The 22,288-nt window shown below is 41.9% G+C and overlaps 1 protein-coding gene across 1 annotated transcript in view; it reads left to right on the forward strand.

Moving 5' to 3' along the window:
• Positions 1 to 22,288, forward strand: part of VAMP7 (vesicle associated membrane protein 7) — a 251,842-nt gene that overhangs the window by 223,702 nt on the left and 5,852 nt on the right. The window lies entirely within an intron of this gene.

The raw sequence follows: 22,288 nt of genomic DNA on the forward strand, positions 1-22,288 counted from the left end.
TCCTCCCTTCCCTCCACCCCCAGTCATTCTCTTTGCCTGTGTTAGTAATAGGAAGAGGTAAAGCAAGGTGTTAGTTTTAGATTCTTCAATCAAGAAGTTTTTTTATTTTAAATGGTACCGGTGAGTACTATTTTCCTCAGGGAGATATGAGAAGAAGATTTCAGCCCTGAGGTTGATGATCTTAGCAGATGTAACTAAGATTCATGTTGGTTCCCACAGATTTCTGAAGGTAGTGCAAGAGAAATCTTCAGTGTGGAGAACGGTGTCATGCTACAAGCAGCATTGAGGTATGTAGAGTCTTTTATTCTGGCGAGACTTGGCATATCAGAGCTGGCTGACATTTCTCTTGTTAAGTGTGTTCAGTCCACGGGTCATCCATTACTTATGGGATATATTCTCCTTCCCAACAGGAAGTTGCAAGAGGATCACCCAAGCAGATCTGCTATATAGCTCCTCCCCTCACATGTCATATCCAGTCATTCTCTTGCAACCCTCAACAAAGAAGGAGGTCGCGAGAGGAGCTGGAGTTTTTACTTATCTATTCTTCAATCAAAAGTTTGTTATTTTAAATGGCACCGGAGTGTGCTGTTTTTCTATCTCAGGCAGTATTTGGAAGAAGAAACTGCCTGCGTTTTTTTTCTATGATCTTAGCAGGCGTAACTAAGATCCACTGGCTGTTCTCGACATTCTGAGGAGTGGGGTAACTTCAGAAACTGGGAATAGCATGCGGGGTCCTCTGCAAATGAGGTATGTGCAGTACTTTATTTTCTGGGAATGGAATTGACTAAGAAAATACTGCTGTTACCGTATGATGTAAGTACAGCCTTAAATGCAGTAGTGGCAACTGGTATCAGGCTGATAAATGTATTTAGCAGTCGAGTTATTTTCTAGGGACTAGAATTTGACTGAGAAAATACTGTTAAAACTGAAATAATACTTAAGCCTTATCTGCAGTGGTAGCGACTGGTAGCAGGCTTAGTGATAACTTTGCATGACATTGGAAAATGTTTTTTTTTTTTTTTTAATAAAACGTTTACTGGCATGTTATTTGTTTTTGTGAGGTACTTTGGTGATAAATCTCTTTGGGCATGATTTTTTTTCCACATGGCTAACATATTTTTCTGCATGGAAACCGTTATATCAGGGCTCCCACTGTTGTGATAGGAGTGGGAGGGACCTTGTTTTAGCGCCTTGTTGCGCAGTTAAAATTCTAGCACAGTCTTCCTGCTTCTTCCTCCTTGATCCAGGACGTCTCTAGAGAGCTCAGGGGTCTGCAAAATTCATTTGTGAGGGAGGTAATCAGTCACAGCAGATCTGTGACAGTGTGCTTGACTGTGATTAAAAGCATTAAATCTTAATTGATATCCGTTTTATCCGTTTTGGGTATTGAGGGGTTAATCATCCTTTTGCTAATGGGTGCAATCCTCTGCTAATAATACACTTCTTGTTAAGAATTGTTTAATTATATCTGTATTTTTGAAATGCTGCAGCGTTTTTTATATTGCTTGTAAACTTATTGAAAGTGATTTCCAAGCTTGCTAGTTTCATTGCTAAGTCTGTTTAAACATGTCTGATTCAGAGGAAACTGTTTGTTCATCATGTTCAAAAGCCAATGTGGAGCCCAATAGAACGATGTGTACCAATTGTATTGATATTGCTTTGAATAAAAGTCAATCTGTACCGATAAAGAAACTATCACCAGACAACGAGGGGGAAGTTATGCCGCCTAACTCTCCTCACGTGTCAGTACCTGCGTCTCCCTTTCGGGAGATGCGTAGGATTGAGACGCCAAGTACATCTAGGCCCTTACAAATCACTTTACATGATATGGCTAATGTTATGAAAGAAGTATTATATAATATGCCCGAATTAAGGGGCAAACGCGATAGCTCTGGGTTAAGGACAGAGCGCGCTGATGACACGAGAGCCATGTCTGATACTGCGTCACAATTTGCAGAACATGAGGACGGTGAGCTTCATTCTGTCGGTGACGGTTCTGATCCGAGGAGACCGGATTCAGAAATTTCAAATTTTAAATTTAAGCTTGAGAACCTCTGTGTGTTACTAGGGGAGGTATTAGCGGCTCTGAATGATTGTGACACGGTGGCAATTCCAGAGAAATTGTGTAGGTTGGATAGATACTATGCGGTACCGGTGTGTACTGACGTCTTTCCTATACCAAAAAGACTTACAGAAATTATTAGTAAGGAGTGGGATAGACCCGGTGTGCCTTTTTCCCCTCCCCCGATATTTAGAAAAATGTTCCCTATAGACGCCACCACACGAGACTTATGGCAGACAGTCCCTAAGGTGGAGGGAGCAGTTTCTACGTTAGCCAAGCGTACCACTATCCCGGTGGAGGATAGCTGTGCTTTCTCAGATCCAATGGATAAAAAATTAGAGGGTTATCTTAAGAAAATGTTTGTTCAAGTTAGAACCCTTAAGCAAGCTAATGCGTTTGTTTCAGATGCCGTAGTACATCTAACCAAACTTACGGCTAAAAATGCCGGATTCGCCATACAGGCCCGCAGAGCGCTCTGGCTTAAATCCTGGTCAGCGGATGTAACTTCCAAGTCTAAGCTACTTAACATTCCTTTCAAAGGGCAGACCTTATTCGGGCCCGGCTTGAAGGAAATTATTGCTGACATTACGGGAGGTAAGGGCCACGCCCTTCCTCAGGACAGGGCCAAATCAAAGGCCAAACAGTCTAATTTTCGTGCCTTTCGTAACTTCAAGGCAGGAGCAGCATCGACTTCCTCCGCTCCAAAACAGGAAGGAACTACTGCTCGTTACAGACAGGGTTGGAAAGGCAACCAGTCATGGAACAAGGGCAAGCTGGCCAGAAAGCCTTCTCCCGCCCCTAAGACAGCATGAAGACAGGGCCCCCTATCCGGAGACGGATTTAGTGGGGGGCAGACTTTCTCTCTTCGCCCAGGCTTGGGCAAGAGATGTGCAGGATCCCTGGACGTTAAAGATTATATCTCAGGGATACCTTCTGGATTTCAAAACCTCTCCTCCACAAGGGAGGTTCCATCTTTCGAGGTTATCAACAAACATAGTAAAGAGAGAGGCATTTCTACAATGTGTACAAGACCTCTTAAACATGGGAGTGATCCACTCAGTTCCGCGATCGGAACAGGGACAAGGATTTTACTCAAATCTATTTGTGGTTCCCAAAAAAGAGGGAACCTTCAGACCAATCTTGGACTTAAAGATCTTAAACAAATTCCTAAGGGTACCATCGTTCAAGATGGAAACCATTCAAACCATCCTACCCAATATATGACCACAGTGGACTTAAAGGATGCTTACCTTCATATACCGATTCACAAAGATCATTATCGGTACCTAAGGTTTGCCTTTCTAGACAGGCATTACCAGTTTGTGGCTCTTCCCTTCGGGTTAGCCACGGCCCCGAGAATTTTTACGAAGGTTCTGGGCTCACTTCTGGCGGTACTAAGACCACGAGGCATAGCGGTGGCTCCGTACCTAGACGACATTCTGATACAAGCGTCAAGTTTTCAGAATGCAAAGTCTCATACAGAGATAGTTCTAGCATTTCTGAGGTTGCATGGGTGGAAAGTGAACGTGGAAAAGAGTTCTCTGTTACCACTCACAAGGGTTCCTTTTCTAGGGACTCTTATAGATTCTGTAGAAATGAAGATTTACCTGACGGAGTCCAGGTTATCAAAGATTCTCAATGCTTGCCGTGTCCTTCATTCCGTTCCAAGCCCATCAGTAGCTCAGTGCATGGAGGTAATCGGCTTAATGGTCGCGGCAATGGACATAGTGCCATTTGCGCGCCTGCATCTCAGACCGCTGCAACTATGCATGCTCAGTCAATGGAACGGGGATTACTCAGATCTGTCCCCTTTGCTAAATCTGGACCAGGAGACCAGAGATTCTCTTCTCTGGTGGTTGTCACCGGTTCATCTGTCCAAAGGAATGACCTTTCGCAGACCAGATTGGACGATTGTAACAACGGATGCCAGCCTTCTAGGCTGGGGAGCAGTCTGGAATTCCCTGAAGGCTCAGGGATCGTGGACTCAGGAGGAGAAACTCCTTCCAATAAACATTCTAGAATTAAGAGCAATATTCAATGCTCTTCTAGCTTGGCCTCAGTTAGCAAAACTGAGGTTCATCAGATTTCAGTCGGACAATATCACGACTGTGGCTTACATCAATCATCAAGGGGGAACCAGGAGTTCCCTAGCGATTTAGGAAGTCTCGAAGATAATTCGCTGGGCAGAGTCTCACTCTTGCCACCTGTCAGTGATTTACATCCCGGGCGTAGAGAACTGGGAGGCGGATTTCCTAAGACTTTTCATCCGGGAGAGTGGGAACTTCACCCGGAGGTATTTGCTCAACTGATTCGTCGTTGGGGCAAACCGGATCTGGATCTCATGGCATCTCGCCAGAACGCGAAGCTTCCTTGTTACGGATCCAGGTCCAGGGACCCGGGAGCGGTGCTGGTAGATGCATTAGCAGCCCCTTGGGTTTTCAACATAGCTTATGTGTTTCCACCATTTCCGTTGCTACCTCGACTGATTGCCAGGATCAAACAGGAGAGGGCATCGGTAATTCTGATAGCGTATGCAGACCTAGTGGACATGTCGTCCTGTCCACCATGGTCTCTTCCTCTGAGGCAGGACCTTCTAATTCAGGGTCCTTTCAACCATCCAAGCCTAATTTCTCTGAGGCTGACTGCCTGGAAATTGAACGCTTGATTCTATCAAAGCGTGGGTTTTCGGATTCGGTTATTGATACATTAATACAGGTTCGGAAACCTGTGACCAGAAAAATTTACCATAACATATGGCGTAAATATTTATATTGGTGCGAATCCAAGAGTTACTCATGGAGTAAGGTTAGGATTCCTAGGATATTGGCTTTTCTACAAGAGGGTTTAGAAAAGGGTTTATCCGCTAGTTCGCTAAAGGGACAGATTTCAGCTCTGTCTATTCTTTTACACAAACGTCTGGCAGAGAATCCAGACGTCCAGGCCTTTTGTCAGGCTTTGGCTAGGATTAAGCCTGTGTTTAAAGCTGTTGCTCCTCCGTGGAGCTTAAACTTGGTTCTTAAAGTTCTTCAGGGTGTTCCGTTTGAACCCCTTCATTCCATTGATATTAAGCTTTTATCTTGGAAAGTTTTGTTTTTGATGGCTATTTCCTCGGCTCGAAGAGTCTCTGAGTTATCTGCCTTACATTGTGATTCTCCTTATCTGATCTTTCATTCAGACAAGGTAGTACTGCGTACTAAACCTGGGTTTTTGCCTAAGGTTGTTTCTAACAGGAATATCAATCAAGAGATTGTTGTTCCATCATTATGTCCTAATCCTTCTTCAAAGAAGGAACGTCTTTTGCATAATCTAGACGTGGTCCGTGCTCTGAAGTTCTACTTACAGGCAACTAAAGATTTTAGACAAACTTTTTCTCTGTTTGTCGTTTACTCTGGACAGAGGAGAGGTCAAAAGGCTTCGGCTACCTCTCTCTCTTTTTGGATTCGTAGCATAATAAGTTTAGCCTATGAGACTGCTGGACAGCAGCCTCCTGAAAGAATTACAGCTCATTCCACTAGAGCTGTGGCTTCCACCTGGGCCTTTAAGAATGAGGCCTCTGTTGAACAGATTTGCAAGGCTGCAACTTGGTCTTCACTTAATACTTTTTCCAAATTTGACACTTTCGCTTCTTCGGAGGCTGGTTTTGGGAGAAAGGTTCTACAGGCAGTGGTTCCTTCTGTTTAATGTTCCTGCCTTGTCCCTCCCATCATCCGTGTACTTAGCTTTGGTATGGGTATCCCATAAGTAATGGATGACCCGTGGACTGAACACACTTAACAAGAGAAAACATAATTTATGCTTACCTGATAAATTTATTTCTCTTGTAGTGTGTTCAGTCCACGGCCCGCCCTGTCTTTTTAAGGCAGGTTCTAAATTTTAAAATTATAACTCCAGTCACCACTGCACCTTATAGTTTCTCCTTTCTCGTCTTGTTTCGGTCGAATGACTGGATATGACATGTGAGGGGAGGAGCTATATAGCAGATCTGCTTGGGTGATCCTCTTGCAACTTCCTGTTGGGAAGGAGAATATATCCCATAAGTAATGGATGACCCGTGGACTGAACACACTACAAGAGAAATAAATTTATCAGGTAAGCATAAATTATGTTGTTTTTCCCTGCAAGGGAAGGGGTAAGCAGTAGACCTGTACAATGAGGGTGTTACTGAGAGAAACGAAAAAATGCGGCAGCAACAAGCAGAGTAAGAAGTAATTTAAAAATCAAATACTTTATTTCACATATCTTAAAAAAGCCAATTGGCAAAAAATACAAAGGGTAGCAGGTGATAACCCTCCTACCTTAGGAGGGTTATCACCTGCTACCCTTTGTATTCTTTGCCAATTGGCTTTTTTAAGATATGTGAAATAAAGTATTTGATTTTTAAATTACTTCTTACTCTGCTTGTTGCTGCCGCATTTTTTCGTTTTTCTGGGATTACAAGCAGCGGAACCGGCTGCTAACAGCGGCGTGCACCCCCAGTGCTCCACTACTATTCTTCCCACACACTTCCGGTTAATTGAGAAACCGGCTAAAGGGCTTGCAGCGGTTCAGCGTTCGTGGATGTTACTGAGAGACCTATGTTTATTCATATTGCCTTAACATATGATGTTTACAATGTATGGGTCTTGACACTGGGAGAGGCAGCTTGATACTTTATAGTTTATTAACAACATAAGTCAGGAGGGCTGCAAGTTTATTTATTATAAAGGGACCACATGGCTTGTTTTCAGACCGCTTCCCATGCGGTTATTCAGACTGTTAGGACAACGTCCATGATGGCCACAGCAGAGCTGTGGCAAGGTGCAGTGGTCATTTTTCAGTAAAAACATATTTTTTTTTCTTAAAGATGTCTCTTAGAGGGTAAATTTCCATTTTCCTTACAGGGTGCAATACTTTTTGGGCCAATTGAATATAATTATTTAATTGTGTAGCATTTATTAGCATTTAATTCTGTAGCATTTATTAACAATCTGAGAAACTATTGTGCGCTTTTTATTTCTTAAAGGTGCAGTACACATTTTTCAAAAAGTGGTTTAAATCAATAAATAAGGTGTTCTACGACTATTGTGGTTATTGCTAGTCTTTTCAACATGTCTGACATTGAGGAAACTAATTGCTCTATGTGTTTAGAAGCCATTGTGGTACCCCCTCTTACTTTGTGTACCTCTTGTACTGAAAGGGCCTTACAATGTAAAAAGCATATTTTAAGTAATGAAAGTGTGCCTAAGGATGATTCTCAATCTGAAGAGAATCAGGATATGCCATCTAATTCTCCCCAAGTGTCACAACCTTTAACGCCCCCACACAAGCGACGCCAAGTACTTCAAGTGTGTCTAATTCCTTTACTCTGCAGGATATGGCTGCAGTTATGTCAACTACCCTTACAGAGGTATTATCTAAATTACCAGTGTTACAGGGTAAACGCAGTAGGTCAGGTATTAATGTGCATACTGAATCCTCTGATGCTTTGTTGGCTATTTCCGATGTACCCTCACAGGGCTCTGAGTTGGGGGTCAGGGAATTATTGTCTGAGGGAGAACTTTCAGACCCAGGAAGTATGTTACCTCAAACAGATTCGGACGTTATGTCTTTTAATTCTAAGCTTGAACACCTTGCCTGTTACTTAAGGAGGTTTTAGTGACTCTGGATGATTGTGACCCTATTGTAATTCCACCAGAGAAATTGTGTAAAATGGACAAATATGTGGAGGTACCTACTTACACTGATGTTTTTCCGGTTCCTAAAAGAATTTCGGAAATTATAAAAAAGGAATGGGACAGACCGGGTATACTGTTCTCTTCCTCCTAATTTCAAGAAAATTTATCCCATATCAGACACCATTCGGGACTCTTGGCAGTCGGTCCCTAAGGTGGAGGGAGCTATTTCTACCCTGGCCAAGCGTACAACTATACCTATTGAAGACAGTTGTGCTTTCAAAGACCCTATGGATAAGAAGTTAGAGGGTCTTCTAAAGAAATTATTTATTCATCAGGGTTTCCTTTTACAACCAACAGCTTGCATTGTCCCAGTCACTACTGCAGCAGCTTTTTGGTTCGATGCTCTAGAAGAATCTCTAAAGGTTGAAACCCCTTTAGAGGGCATTTTAGATAGAATTAAGGCTCTCAAGCTAGTTAATTCTTTTATTACAGATGCCGCCTTTTAAATTGCTAAATTGGCGGCAAAAAATGCAGGATTTGCCATTTTAGCGCGTAGAGCGTTATGGTTAAAATCATGGTCTGCTGATGTGTCCTCAAAATCTAAACTCTTAGCTATTCCTATCAAGGGTAAGACCCTATTCGGGCCTGAGTTGAAGGAAATAATTTCTGACATTACTGGAGGTAAAGGTCACGCCCTACCTTCAGGATAAGTCTGTTAAGATGAGGGGTAGACAAAATAATTTTCGTTCCTTTCGAAATTTTAAAGGAATACCCTCTGCTTCCTCTTCCTCCACAAAGCAGGAAGGGAATTTTGCTCAGTCCAAATCCGTCTGGAGACCCAACCAGGCTTGGAACAAGGGTAAACAACCCAAAAAGCCTGCTACTGCTACAAAGACAGCATGAAGGGGTGGCCCCCGATCCGGGACCGAATCTAGTAGGGGGCAGACTTTCTTTCTTTGCCCAGGCTTGGGCAAAAGGTGTTCAGGACCCCTGGGCACTAGAAATTGTGACCCACGGGTATCAACTGGAATTCAAGGAATTTCTCCCAAGAGGGAGATTTCATCTTTCATGATTGTCTGTAGACCAGATAAAAAGAGAGGCGTTCTTACACTGTGTAAAAGACCTTTCTACCATGGGAGTAATTCGTCCCGTTCCAAAACTGGAACAGGGACAGGGGTTTTACTCAAATCTTTTCGTGGTTCCCAAAAAAGAGGGGACTTTCAGACCCATTTTAGATCTCAAGTGTCTAAACAAGTTTCTCAGAGTCCCATCGTTCAAGATGGAGACTATACGAACAATCTTACCAATGATCCAGGAGGGTCAATATATGACTACCGTGGACTTGAAGGATGCATACCTTCATATCCCTATTCACAAGGATCATCATCAGTTCCTAAGGTTTGCCTTCCTGGACAAACATTTTCAGTTCGTGGCTCTTCCCTTCGGGTTGGCCACAGCACCCAGGATCTTCACAAAGGTTCTAGGGTCCATTCTGGCGGTTCTCAGGCTGCGGGGCATAGCAGTGGCGCCTTATCTGGACGATATTTTAATTCAGTCATCTGACGAAATCTCATACAGACAGTGTTGTCTTTTCTGGAAACTCACGGTTGGAAGGTGAATCTAGAAAAGAGTTCACTAGTTCCACAGACAAGGGTTCCCTTCTTGGGAACTCTGATAGACTCGGTAGACATGAAAATATTTCTGACGGAGGTCAGAAAATCAAAGATTCTAAATACTTGCCAAGCCCTTCAGTCCATTCTTCGGCCATCAGTGGCTCAGTGTATGGAGATAATTGGATTAATGGTAGTGGCAGTGGACATCATTCCGTTTGCTCGTTTTCATCTCAGACCACTGCAGCTGTGCATGCACAGGCAGTGGAATGGGGACTATGCAAATTTATCTCCTCAGATAAATCTGGATCAAGAGACCAGAGACTCTCTTCTTTGGTGGTTGTCACTGGATCATCTGTCCCAGGGGACGTGTTTCCGCAGACCCTCGTGGGTGATAGTGACAACGGACGCCAGCCTCCTGGGCTGGGGTACAGTCTGGAATTCCCTGAAGGCTCAGGGTGTATGGACTCAGGTGGAGTCTCTACTTCCAATCAATATTCTGGAATTCAGAGCAATATTCAATGCGCTTCAGGCAGGGCCTCAGTTGGCTTCGGCCAAATTCATCAGATTCCAGTCGGACAATATCACGACTGTAGCTTATATCAATCATCAGAGGGGAACGAGGAGTTCCTTAGCGATGATAGAAGTATCCAAGAAAATTCGATGGGCGGAGGCCCACTCTTGTTATCTGTTGGCAATCTACATCCCAGGAGTAGAGAACTGGGAAGCGGATTTTCTAAGTTGACAGACTTTTCATCCGGAGAGTGGGAACTCCACCCGGGGGTGTTTGCCTCACTGATTCTCCGATGGGGCAGACCGGAATTGGATCTGATGGCATCTCGTCAGAATGCCAAGCTTCCAAGATACGGATCCAGGTCGAGGGATCCCCAGTCCGAACTGATAGATGCCTTGCAGTTCCTTGGTCGTTCAGCCTAGCTTTTGTGTTTCCACCGTTTCCTCTCCTTCCACGCGTTATTGCTCGGATCAAACAGGAGAGAGCTTCAGTAATTCTGATCGCGCCTGAGTGGCCACACAGGACTTGGTATGCGGATCTAGTGGACATGTCCTCTCTGCCACCGTGGAAACTTCCTTTGAGACAGGACCTTCTCATTCAAGGACCTTTCCAACATCCAAATCTAAATTCTCTGCAGCTGACTGCTTGGAGATTGAACGCTTGACTTTATCTAAGCGGGCATTCTCAGATTCATTGATTCTTTGATACAGGCATGTTAGCCTGTCACTAGAAAGATCTATCATAAGATATGGCGTAAATATATTTTTTGGTGTGAATCCAAGGGTTACTCATGGAGTAAAGTTAGGATGCCCAGGATTCTGTCTTTTCTCCAAGAAGGATTGGAGAAAGGATTATCAGCAAGTTCCTTAAAGGGACAGATTTCTGCTTTGTCAATTTTACCTCACAAACGTTTGGCAGATGTTCCAGATGTTCAGTCTTTTTGTCAGGCTCTAACCAGAATTAATCCTGTATTTAGACCAATTACTCATCCCTGGAGTTTGAATTTAGTTCTTCGAGTTCTTCAAGGGGTTCCGTTTGAACCCATGCATTCCATAGATATTAAATTATTATCTTGGAAAGTTTTGTTTTGGTTGCTATTTCTTCGGCTCGTAGAGTTTCTGAGCTTTCAGCGTTACAATGTGATTCACCTTATCTTATATTTCATTCTGATAAGGTGGTTTTGCGTACCAAACCTGGATTCCTTCCTAAGGTTGTTTCAAATAAGAATATTAATCAGGAAATTGTTGTTCCTTCCTTGTGTCCTAATCCTTCTTCTAAGAAGGAGCGTCTGTTACATAACCTGGACGTGGTCCGTGCCTTGAAGTTTTACTTGCAGGCAACTAAGGATTTCCTTCAATCATCTTCATTATTCATTGTTTATTCTGTAAAGCGTAGGGGTCAGAAAGCTACGGCTACCTCTCTTTATTTTTGGCTGAGGAGTATCATCCGCCTGGCATATGAGATTGCTGGACAGCAGCCTCCTGAAAGAATTACGGCTCATTCTACTAGGGCTGTGGCTTCCACATGGGCTTTTAAAAACGATGCTTCTGTTGAGCAGATTTGCAAGGCTGCGACTTGGTTGTCTCTTCATACTTTTTACAAATTTTACAAATTTGATACTTTTGCTTCTTCTGAGGCTATTTTTGGGAGAAAAGTTCTTCAAGCAGTGGTGCCTTCCGTTTAGGTCTCTGTCTTGTCCCTCCCGTTTCGTCCGTGTCCTGTAGCTTTGGTATTGTATCCCACAAGTAAGGATGAAATCCGTGGACTCGTCGTATCTTGTAGAAGAAAAGTAAATTTATGCTTACCTGATAAATTAATTTCTTCTACGATACGACAAGTCCATCGCCCTCCCTGTCATTTTCAGACAGATTTCGATTATATTTTATTTTTTATAAACTTCAGTCACCTCTGCACCTTTTAGCTTTTCCTTTTTCTTCCTAAACCTTCGGTCGAATGACTGGGGGGTGGAGGGAAGGGAGGAGCTATATATACAGCTCTGCTGTGGTGCTCTTTGCCACTTCCTGTTAGCAGGAGGTTAATATCCCACAAGTAAGGATGAAATACGTGCACTCGTCGTATCGTAGAAGAAATTAATTTATCAGGTAAGCATAAATTTACTTTTTGTTACTTTAGCATTGTTTGGTCCTATGAGGTTATCTCTATGTTAAATAGACCTCTATAAAAGCTACCTGGTAGAGATTATCACCATTAGAATGGTAATCATCTAAACGTTAGAGAGGCATGTGACCCCTTATTCAGTCGTATTCTGCTAGCATTGAAACTAATTTAAAAGAATATTGTATGAAATATTTTTTATACATATGAAAGAGCAACAGTTCAAAATATATTTTGCATGAATATAGTAAGAGAAAGTTGTTAAAGGGACATTAAACACATTGAGATAGTAATATAATATAAAATAATTAATTGTGTATATATTTATATTTTTATATATATATAACTCAATATACTGCAATGTACTTTCATTATATATTGTGTCCCCTTTTCCTGTAATCCCATTCCTAAATTGTGATCTTTTCAGTTCCTGTTAGAAATGGAAGTGCAGAACACTGTTATATCCCACACAGCCATTGGCTGCACACTTTAGTGACCTATTTATAACTGTCCCTAATTGGCTACAGCAGAAAAGTAACCTAAGTTACAACATGGCAGCTCCCATTGTTTTATAGGCACTAAAACTTTACACTTATTTTGTCACAAATTAAACAGGTAATAAAACATAAAAAAATACATCTACATGTTATTCTCAGACTAATCTTTTCTTTGTTTGCATCATTCTATCTAGCATTCATTTAGTGTTTAATGTCCATTTTAAAATTTACTCTAGCACAAGATGCATTTTGAATACACACAGAAACAATTTAGCACAGGAACAGGTTTTCTTGTAAAAAAAAAAAAAAAATTGCATTTTTTAATATCCTCCTTAACCCCTTAATGGCTGGCGGTGGGACCACGCTATTAATAGCACAATACCCATAGAAAGACTAGGAACGTACAGTTGAACTCTTATCAGCTGCTTGCCTGATTGCATTAAGTCTTAAAATTACAATAAACAATTACATTGTTTTCACTTCTCTGTAAGTCTCATTGAGGTTCTCTCATTAGTAGAATGTTCTGCAGCCCCGAGGGTACATATTTCCTTCTTAATACAGGGAGAGTCCACAGCTGCATTCCTTACTTGTGGGAAATACTGAACCTGGCCACCAGGAGGAGGCAAAGACACCCCAGCCAAAGACTTAAATACCTACCCCACTTCCCTCATCCCCCAGTCATTCTTTGCCTTTCATCACAGGAGGTTGGCAGAGAAGTGTCAGAAGATTTCGGAGTAGTTCCTTATGGAGGGTAGTACCCTTTGAGATGGGACTGGAGTTTTAAGTAGTCTTTTCAGCCTCTCAGTGAGAGCATTGATGAAAGTTAGAGTCTGGAGATGCAGGGAGAGTCTTTATGTGAAACCATCCAGACTCATATCAACAGCTCCTAAGCAATCCACGTTGACGGGTTTCGCTGCCTGCTTTTCTTCACTCAAGTCCATGTCAGAAGCGCTGTTACAATCTGTAAAACTTGAAGGACCGTGTTTCTGTTCCATGGCATAGATTCCGGTAAGATCATTTCAATTTTTACACATATTGCAAACGCTAGAAGACAGGGTCACAGTGTGGCTCCTTTTATCTATATGGAATCATGGGTTAATATCTCCTGAGGCGGGTGATGAACAGTTGGGTTTAATCATATATGCTTTATTTGATTTTATGCTGCTTTATGTGTAAGATGTTTATGGGCTCATAGGCTGAGATGGAATATACAGGTTTCACTTTCACTTTGACGTTTGCGCAGCTTAAAAGCTTGGCGCTTTTTCTTATAGGGACGGTCCTGTATTTTGCACCATGTGACCGGAATGGTCGAGGCTTCCATTGACCGAGTTACTACCAGAGAAAAGTCTTATCTCTGTTCTGTCTGGGTCATAGGAGGTGGTGCCGCAGCCATTGGGGGTATATAAAGTTTGTTTTTTCTGTAGTCCTCCACATATCGTACTTTAGCTTTGGAGGATTCTGATTCATTAAAGGGTCTCCCTTTATTTCAAAGAGTAATGTTTATATTGTGAGGGAGCTCTGGAATATCCGCCCTCTCAATTATGTTCCATATGCTTTTTGATAAGGGGATTATATCAAATAAGGTTGACATGTTTAATACCACTGAGCCTCCCACCTCTGAGGAGTTCTCGTCCAGTGAGGTGCACACCCTACATGCATCTTTTTATACACATGCAGCTTCCCATGGCACTGCTAAGCCTCCATTCGGAGGGGACCTTTTTTTCACCAGACGTTACTGCGCAGTTTCATATGGCGTGTGTCTGCGGCCATTAGTGCTTTCCCTCGCACTGCTAATTGCACTCCTGCCCAGGGGGCATCATGTAATTTGTCGGCTATATCTGATCGGTTATCCGAGGATGAGGTTCTCTCTGAAAGTTCAGAGTATGAACTTTCAGGGTTGGAGTCTGCTGCCTATAATCCTCCGTCTGTGGAGGATCCAGTTTTTAGATTTAGGACAAGAACGTTTACGCTTTCTACTAAAGGAGGTTTCGACTACATTAGAGGTTTCATAGGCCGAGCTGCCAGACGAACCTCTGGGTCCTAATTCGCTGAGCTTCCGGATGTACAGTCTTATGTTATGGTTCTGACTAGGATCAGGCCTAAATCTTGTTCAAGTTTGCAGCGGGCTCCATTTGAACCTATGCTTGAGGTTGACATTAAGTTGTTGTCTTGGAAGGTTCTTTTTCTACTAGCTATTGCTTCTACGTGCAGAGTCCCTGAGATTGCTGCCTTGCAATGTGACCCTCCTTATCTGGTGTTCCATGCTGATAAGGCTGTTCTACGAACTAAGTTAGGAGTTCCCCAAATCTACCTCTCTGCACCAGACCTACCTCTTTCCTTACTTACCCGTGTCACCAACTGTCTTTCTCATATCTCATCTTGGATGTCCTCTCACTACCTTAAGCTAAATCTCTCCAAAACTGAACTCCTTATTTTTCCACCTTCTTCCAATGTCTCCACCCCCAAAATTTCTATAACTGTTGATAATTCCATCATTACTCCTACCCCGCATGCCCGATGACTTGGGGTCACACTTTACTCAGATCTTTCCTAAACTCCTCACATTCAGTCCTTGGTTAGCCAAGGACTGAATGTGAGGAGTTTAGGAAAGAGCTGAATAAAGTGTGACCCCAAGACATCGGGCATGCGGGGTAGGAGTAATGATGGAATTATCAACAGTTAAAAACATTGCTAAAATTAGACATTTCCTTACACAAGATACAACTAAGATTTTAATCCACTCTCTCATCCTTTCCCGCCTCGACTACTGCAACTCCGTCCTCTCCGTGGTCTACCTAGCTGCCACATAGCTCCTTTACAATCCATTATGAATGCCTCTGCCAGGCTCATCTTCCTTACTCATCGATCTTCATCTGCTGCGCCTCTCTGCCAATACCTTCACTGGCTTCCTCTTACCTCTAGGATTAAAAGCAAAATCCTCACTCTGACATATAAAGCTCTCAACTGCACTGCTCCCCCCTACATTTCAGAACTTGTCTTCAGATACTCTCCCTCCAGTCCCCTTCGATCAGCTCAGGATCTCCTCCTCTTCTCCTCTCTTGTTACTTCCTCACATTCCCGTTTACAGGACTTCTCCAGACTGGCCTCCATCTTGTGGAACTCCCTGCCTCGCTCCACAAGACTCTTCCCTAGTTTTAATAGCTTCAAGCGCTCCCTAAAAACTCTACTATTCAGGCATGCTTATAACCAACACTAACCTTTCCTACCTCCATTGTTTTCCCCTTGAACCCCTTAGAATGTAAGCCTATGAGCCCAGCTGTTTGCAGATCGCCTTCATAAGAGCCGACTACAACAGTTAAACTCTCGGCAGGGCCCTCTACCCACTTGATCCCTGCAAAAGCTATCCTGTATATTGACTATGTTTACAGCGCTGCGGAATCTGTTGGCGCTCTACAAATACCTGATAATAATAATTGTCCCAAAGAAATAAAATTCATTCAGACCAGTTCTGGATCTGAAGTTTTTAAAATCATTTTGTAAGAGTACTATTTTTCAAGATGGTGACTATGAGGACTATTTTGCCTTTTGTTCAGCAAGGTCATTATATGTCCACGATAGACTTACAGGATGTATATCTTCACATTCCGATTCATCCAGACCACTATCGGTTTCTGAGATTCTCTTTTCTAGACAAGCATTAACAATTTGTTGCTCTTCCATTTGGCCTAGTAACAGCTTCAAGGATCTTTTCGAAGTTTCTCGGTGCCCTTCTATCTGTAATCAGAGAACAGGGTATTGCAGTGTTTCCTTATTTGGATGATATCTTGGTTTTAGCTCAGTCTTTACATTTAGCAGAATCTCACACACAAATCAACTAGTGTTGTTTCCTCAAAGACGTGGTTGGAGGATCAATTTACCAAAGAGTTTCTTGATTCCTCAGACAAGGGTCACCTTTTTAGGTTTCCAGATAGATTCAGTGTCCATGACTCTGTGCTTAACAGACAAGAGACGAATAAAATTGGTTTCAGCTCAATCATTCCCTTCAGTGGCTATGTGCATGGAAGTTTTAGGTCTCATGACTGCAGCATCGGACGCGATCCCCTTTGCTCGTTTTCACATGAGACCTCTACAGCTTTCTATGCTGAATCAATGGTGCAGGGATTATACTTGGATATCACAATTGATATACTTAAATCCAAACATTCAACTCTTTCTGACTTGGTAGTTATACCCAAGAAAATAGAGAGACGCACTCACTGAGACAGAACAATATCTAGAAAAACTTCTGTGCTTGTCCACAAGGCCAGTGCCACTCAGGGTGCAGTCTCTTTTTGCACACTATGCCTTTTCACAGTGAAAAAATATCCTGTAGCATATCAGTCTGATCCTGCCCAATGACAGTCCAGCACCGAAATACCAGGCAATTCTTCTCTGAACAAGACAAACAACAAACCCCAGATGTACGTTTTGGCCTCTCTTGGGCCTCATCCGTGAGGTGCAGTTGCATATCTCTAGGGCATGTGTGCAAGGAGTCCACGTCTGGTTTCCCCCTTTTACTCATAGGGAGACCTAAGAGCAATTTACATAAAATCAAGAAAATAAAGAGACGCACTCACTGAGACAATAGCTAGAAAAACGTCTGTGCTTGTCCACAAGGCCAGTGGCACTCAGGGTGCAGTCTTTTTGCACACTATGCCTTTTCACAGAGAAAAAATACTGTGATCACAACAGATGCAAGTCTTTCAGGTTGGGGAGCTGTCTGGGGATCTCTGACAGCACAAAACCTCAAGAGGCGAGGTTCCCAATCAATATTTTAGAACTCTGTGCTATTTTTAGGGCCCTTCAGGTTTGGCCTCTGTCAAAGAGAGAACCATTCATTTGTTTTCAGACAGACAATATCACAACTGTGACATATGTCAATCATCAGGGGGGTGGGACTCACAGTCCCCTAGCTATGAAAGAAGTATCTTGGATACTTTCTTGGGCAGAATCCAGCTCTTGTCTAATTTCTGCGGTACATATCCGAGGTGCAGACAATTGGGAAGCGGATTATCTTAGCCGTCAGACCTTACATCCGGGGGAGTGGTCTCTCCATCCATATTTTGTCAGATTGTACAGATATGGGGTCTTCCAGAAATAGATCTGATGGCTTCTCATCTAAACAAGAAACTTCCCAGGTACTTGTCCAGGTCCAGGGATCCTCAGGCAGAGATGGTGGATGCTTTAGCAGTTCCTTGGTTTTACCAACCTGCTTATATCTTTCCACCTATAGTTCTTCTTCCAAGAGTGATCTCCAAGATCATTATGGAACAATCATATTTGTTTCTGATAGCAACAGCGTGGCCTCACAGGTTTTGGTATGCAGGTCTTGTTCGGGTGCCCAGTTGCCAGCCTTGGCCACTTCCTCTAAGAACAGACCTTCTGTCGCAAGGGCCGTTTTTTCCATCAGGACCTTAAATCGTTAAATTTGAAGGTATGGAAATTGAACGCTTAGTGCTTAGTCATAGAGGTTTCTCTGACTCAGTGATTAATACTATGCTACAGGCTCGTAAGTCTGTTTCAAGGAAAATTTATTATCGAGTTTGGAAGACCTATATTTCATGGTGTTCTCATAAATTCTCCTGGCATTCTTTTAGAATTTTACAGTTTCTTCAGAGTGGTTTGGATAAAGGTTTGTCTGCAAGTACTTTGAAGGGACAAATCTCTGCTCTTTCTGTTTTTCATCGAAAGATTGCTAAGCTTCCTAAGCTAAGCTTTCTGATATTCACTCTCTTGTTCAGGTTTTGGTTTGTATCAAGCCTGTTATTAAATTAATCTCTCCTCCTTGGAGTCTTAATTTGGTTTTGAAGACTTGGCAGGCTCCTCCTTTTGAGCCTATTCATTCTTTGGATATTAAACTACTTTCTTGGAAAGTGTTGTTTTTTTGGCTATCTCTGCAGCGAGATGAGTTTCCGAATTGTCTGCTCTCTCTTGTGAGTCTCCTTTTCTGATTTTCCATCAGGATAAGGCTGTTTTGCGGACTTCGTTTAAATTTCTTCCTAAGGTTGTGAATTTTAACAACATTAGTAGGTGAAATTGTTGTTCCTTCCTTGTGTCCTTATCCCAAGAATGCTCTTGAAAGATCTTTGCATTCTTTGGATGTTGTAAGAGCTTTGAAATATTATGTTGAAGCTACTAAAGATTTCAGGAAGACTTCTAGTCTATTTCTTGTCTTCTCTGGTTCTAGGAAAGGTCAGAAAGCTTCTGCCATTTCTTTGGCATATTGGTTGAAGCTTTTGATTCATAAAGCTTATTTGGAGACAGGGCAGTCCCCACCTCAGAGGATCACAGCTCATTCTACTAGATCAGTCTCCACTTCTTGGGCTTTTAAGAATGAAGCTTCAGTTGATCAGATTTGCAAAGCAGCAACTTGGTCTTCTTTGCATACATTTACTAATTTTTACCATTTTGATTTCTTCTTCTGAAGTAGTCTTTGGTAGAAAAGTTCTTCAGGCAGCTGTTTCAGTTTGATTTCTTTCAATTTATGATAAAAAAACTTATTTTTTTGTGGATTTAAATTTTTCTGCTGAAAATGGCTTTTTTATTTTATCCCTCCCTTTCTAGTGACTCTTTTGTGGAAACATCTTGGGTATTTCTATCCCATACGTCACTAGCTCATGGAAGAAAACATAATTTATGTAAGAACTTTCCAATATGAAAGAAATGAATTTATCAGGTAAGAGTCCATGAGATCCACCCTTTTCCTGGTGGTTATGATTTTTTGTATAAAAGCACAATTATATTTCCAGTTCCTCTTTTTTTGTATGCTTTTCTACTCCTTATTTTATCACCCCACTACTTGGCTATTCGTTAAACTGAATTGTGGGTGTGGTGAGGGGTGTATTTATAGGCATTTTGAGGTTTGGTAAACTTTGCCCCTCCTGGTAGGATTGTATATACCATATGTCACTAGCTCATGGACTCTTGCCAATATGAAAGAAATTTATTTATCAGGTAAGTTCTTACATAAATTATGTTTTTCAAAATTTTACAAGTTTTATGTTTTTTGCTTCTGCTGAAGCAGCCTTCGGGAAACAGGTTTTGCAGGCTGTGGTGCCCTCAGATCAGGGGCCGCCTCTCCTTTTTACCCTACCGTTAGCATTCAGTGTCCTCTGGAGCTTGGGTATAATTTCCCACAAGTAAGGAATGCAGCTGTGGACTCGCCCTGTATTAAGAAGGAAAACATAAATTATGCTTACCAGATTTCCTTTCCTTCTGTACAGGGAGAATCCACAGCTCCCGCCCGTGTTCTCCGATGGGTGGCCCTAAATTTTAATTTATTCTTCTGGCACCCTTTTCACCCTGATATTTCTCCTACTGTTCCTTGTTCCCTCGGCAGAATGACTGGGGGATGAGGGAAGTGGAGGAGGTATTTAAGCCTTTGGCTGGGGTGTCTTTGTCTCCTCCTGGTGGCCAGGTTTAGTATTTCCCACAAGTAAGGAATGCAGCTGTGGACTCTCCCTGTACAGAAGTAAAGGAAATTATTTGGTAAGCATAATTTGTTTTTTGCATCTACCTTTCTTCCCTCTCCAATAGCCATTCTTATCTGAGATGGCATTTGTTTTCTTTAAGTGAAGCAGTTACGGATTGGAGAGGGTGGCTTAGTGGCTGGGTAGGTGAGTAACCATAAACTTGGAGACCGATTAGAAAATTTTCTAAAGACGACAGTATAACGACAACAGTAAAAACAATGGATTTGGGGGACACTTTTGGGCGGCGACCAAGATGGCAGCTTATCTCAGAGTCTGAGCAGAGTTGGTATGTCGGCTGACTATCATTTTCAAGACTGACCTCTACCTACTCTACCTAACCCCCCCCCCCTCCTCCCGACCGATGATGTTTCAACAAAAGATAGAAACTTATCTACACTGGACGGGGCTGTGAGCCCGGAGTGACAGTTCTATTTACCTAAAACGAGATTGCTTGTAATGAGAAAGGAGGTGGGTGGTGCGCTGAGAAGGCACCCTCGGAGCGGGACTCGCTCACTATGGTCCGCATACTCCTGCGATGCCATTGCTCCAGTTGCCATTGGTCAAAATGATCTGGGGCACCCCGGCGAGCCAACACAGTCAGCCTTTGCCTCCTGGATGTTGTTGCCCAAAGTCAGTTCTCAGTACGTCAGACCTGGGAATGTAGAGTCTCCATCTTGGAACTGCAGTCTTTTTACAATCGATATTCCATCACTATGGCGATTCCTCAGAGACTGTTTAATTGCTTGACATGATTGTCCAGCACCCTTTGCTTGCATTTGATGACTGTGGCTTGAGACTTGGACAGGTCCTATAGTTTGAGTTAATATTTATCTTTATATAACTATAATTGTTTGTTGTATATTTAATGGCTTTAACAATCTGTATGGCACAAAATCCAATTTGTAGAACATAATGTTTATTTGAAAAATAGGATTCCTATAGAAACTTATGGAGGGTCAAAAAGAAGCTCATGGTTTTTAGAGAAATTACGGTCTTTTTTAAGGACGGATTCCTGTTTCTCAAAATTGTCTGTGGTTTCTTTGTGAAGGGAGATCCAGAGGTTATAAATCATACCTCTTTCATATTAGCAATCTAACCCTGACCACTCTTCTGAAGCGACTACAGGGGCCTGTATAATATAACCTGCATAATTTCCCCACAGTATATGGAGGTCACTTTCAGGCCAAGATCAGTGTTGATTTAAGATATAGTCACAGTACTTCTAGTTTCAACTGATTCTGACCTTTTATGAACTCTGATAATCCTCGTGTCCAGAAACTTAGTCTATCTCCCACTCCCTATATAATACTAGGGTGTTATGATAATGTAGATCGCCTTCTTTCAAAGTACCTAATAACACTAGTCACATTTCTTACACAAAAGATACCTAACCACTAAGACATGATCCCTGTCCTCCTCATAAGCTGCTTAATTGAGTTGTTTCCTAAATAGTGTTCCATGATAGGCTCTAAACAGAGATCCATTCTGTGATGTAGTATATGATTAGGATGTTCCAGTCCTAATTGTGTTATGACTTCTGTTCACTGGCTAGGCTCAACGATAGCCTTGCACAAACCTGGGATATAACTTGTTGTCTAATGTCAATTGTTATGGTTAGATTATGCCTATAATATATCTTCAGGGGTATTAACGTAAACGCCGCAAAAAGAATCAAGAATTCTATGAGAGGTTTAATACCAGTTTGTTATTATATCAATGTTTTATATATATATATATATATATATATCATACATAAAACTAAAAGGAGGTTCATCATCTGAGATCCAAAAGTGGTCTCCTATTTGTTTTAGATAGCCTTATATAATTACATGTTTTTCTTATTCCTAAGAGGTCCATGAGTGGCCTTATGTACTAATTAGAAGGTTTCTAGTCTGAATGGTATAAAATGTGCACAATAATATTCGGAAATATGTCCTATAAGCATGTTTTATATTTTTTTCTATTTTCAGTGGTACAAACTGATCTTATGATGAGATATTATCTGTTTTTATGTTATATGGACCTATATTGCTTGTATGTCTTGAACTGAACCTCAATGAAAATGTTCAATTTAAAAAAAAACAATGTAATTGCATACTGTCCCTTTAATAATGTCAGTGTGCTTTATTTTTTAATACTTGATGTGATAAGGATATATTTTTGAATAACTGAAATATATATATATATATATATATATCTTACTTCTTTATTAATCCTGACATTCAAGACCCTCAAAAAGACTGTTCTTCCCTATTTATCTGACCATATACTCTACCTTCCACCCCTTTCACTCTGTTAATGACTTCCTTCTTTCCTCTTCTCTTGATTGGTTCACCACCTGGGTAGCGCTTTCTGATTGGTGGC

Source organism: Bombina bombina, chromosome 1 (assembly GCF_027579735.1).
Source record: "Bombina bombina isolate aBomBom1 chromosome 1, aBomBom1.pri, whole genome shotgun sequence".
In the NCBI taxonomy this organism is placed as follows: Eukaryota; Metazoa; Chordata; class Amphibia; order Anura; family Bombinatoridae; genus Bombina; species Bombina bombina.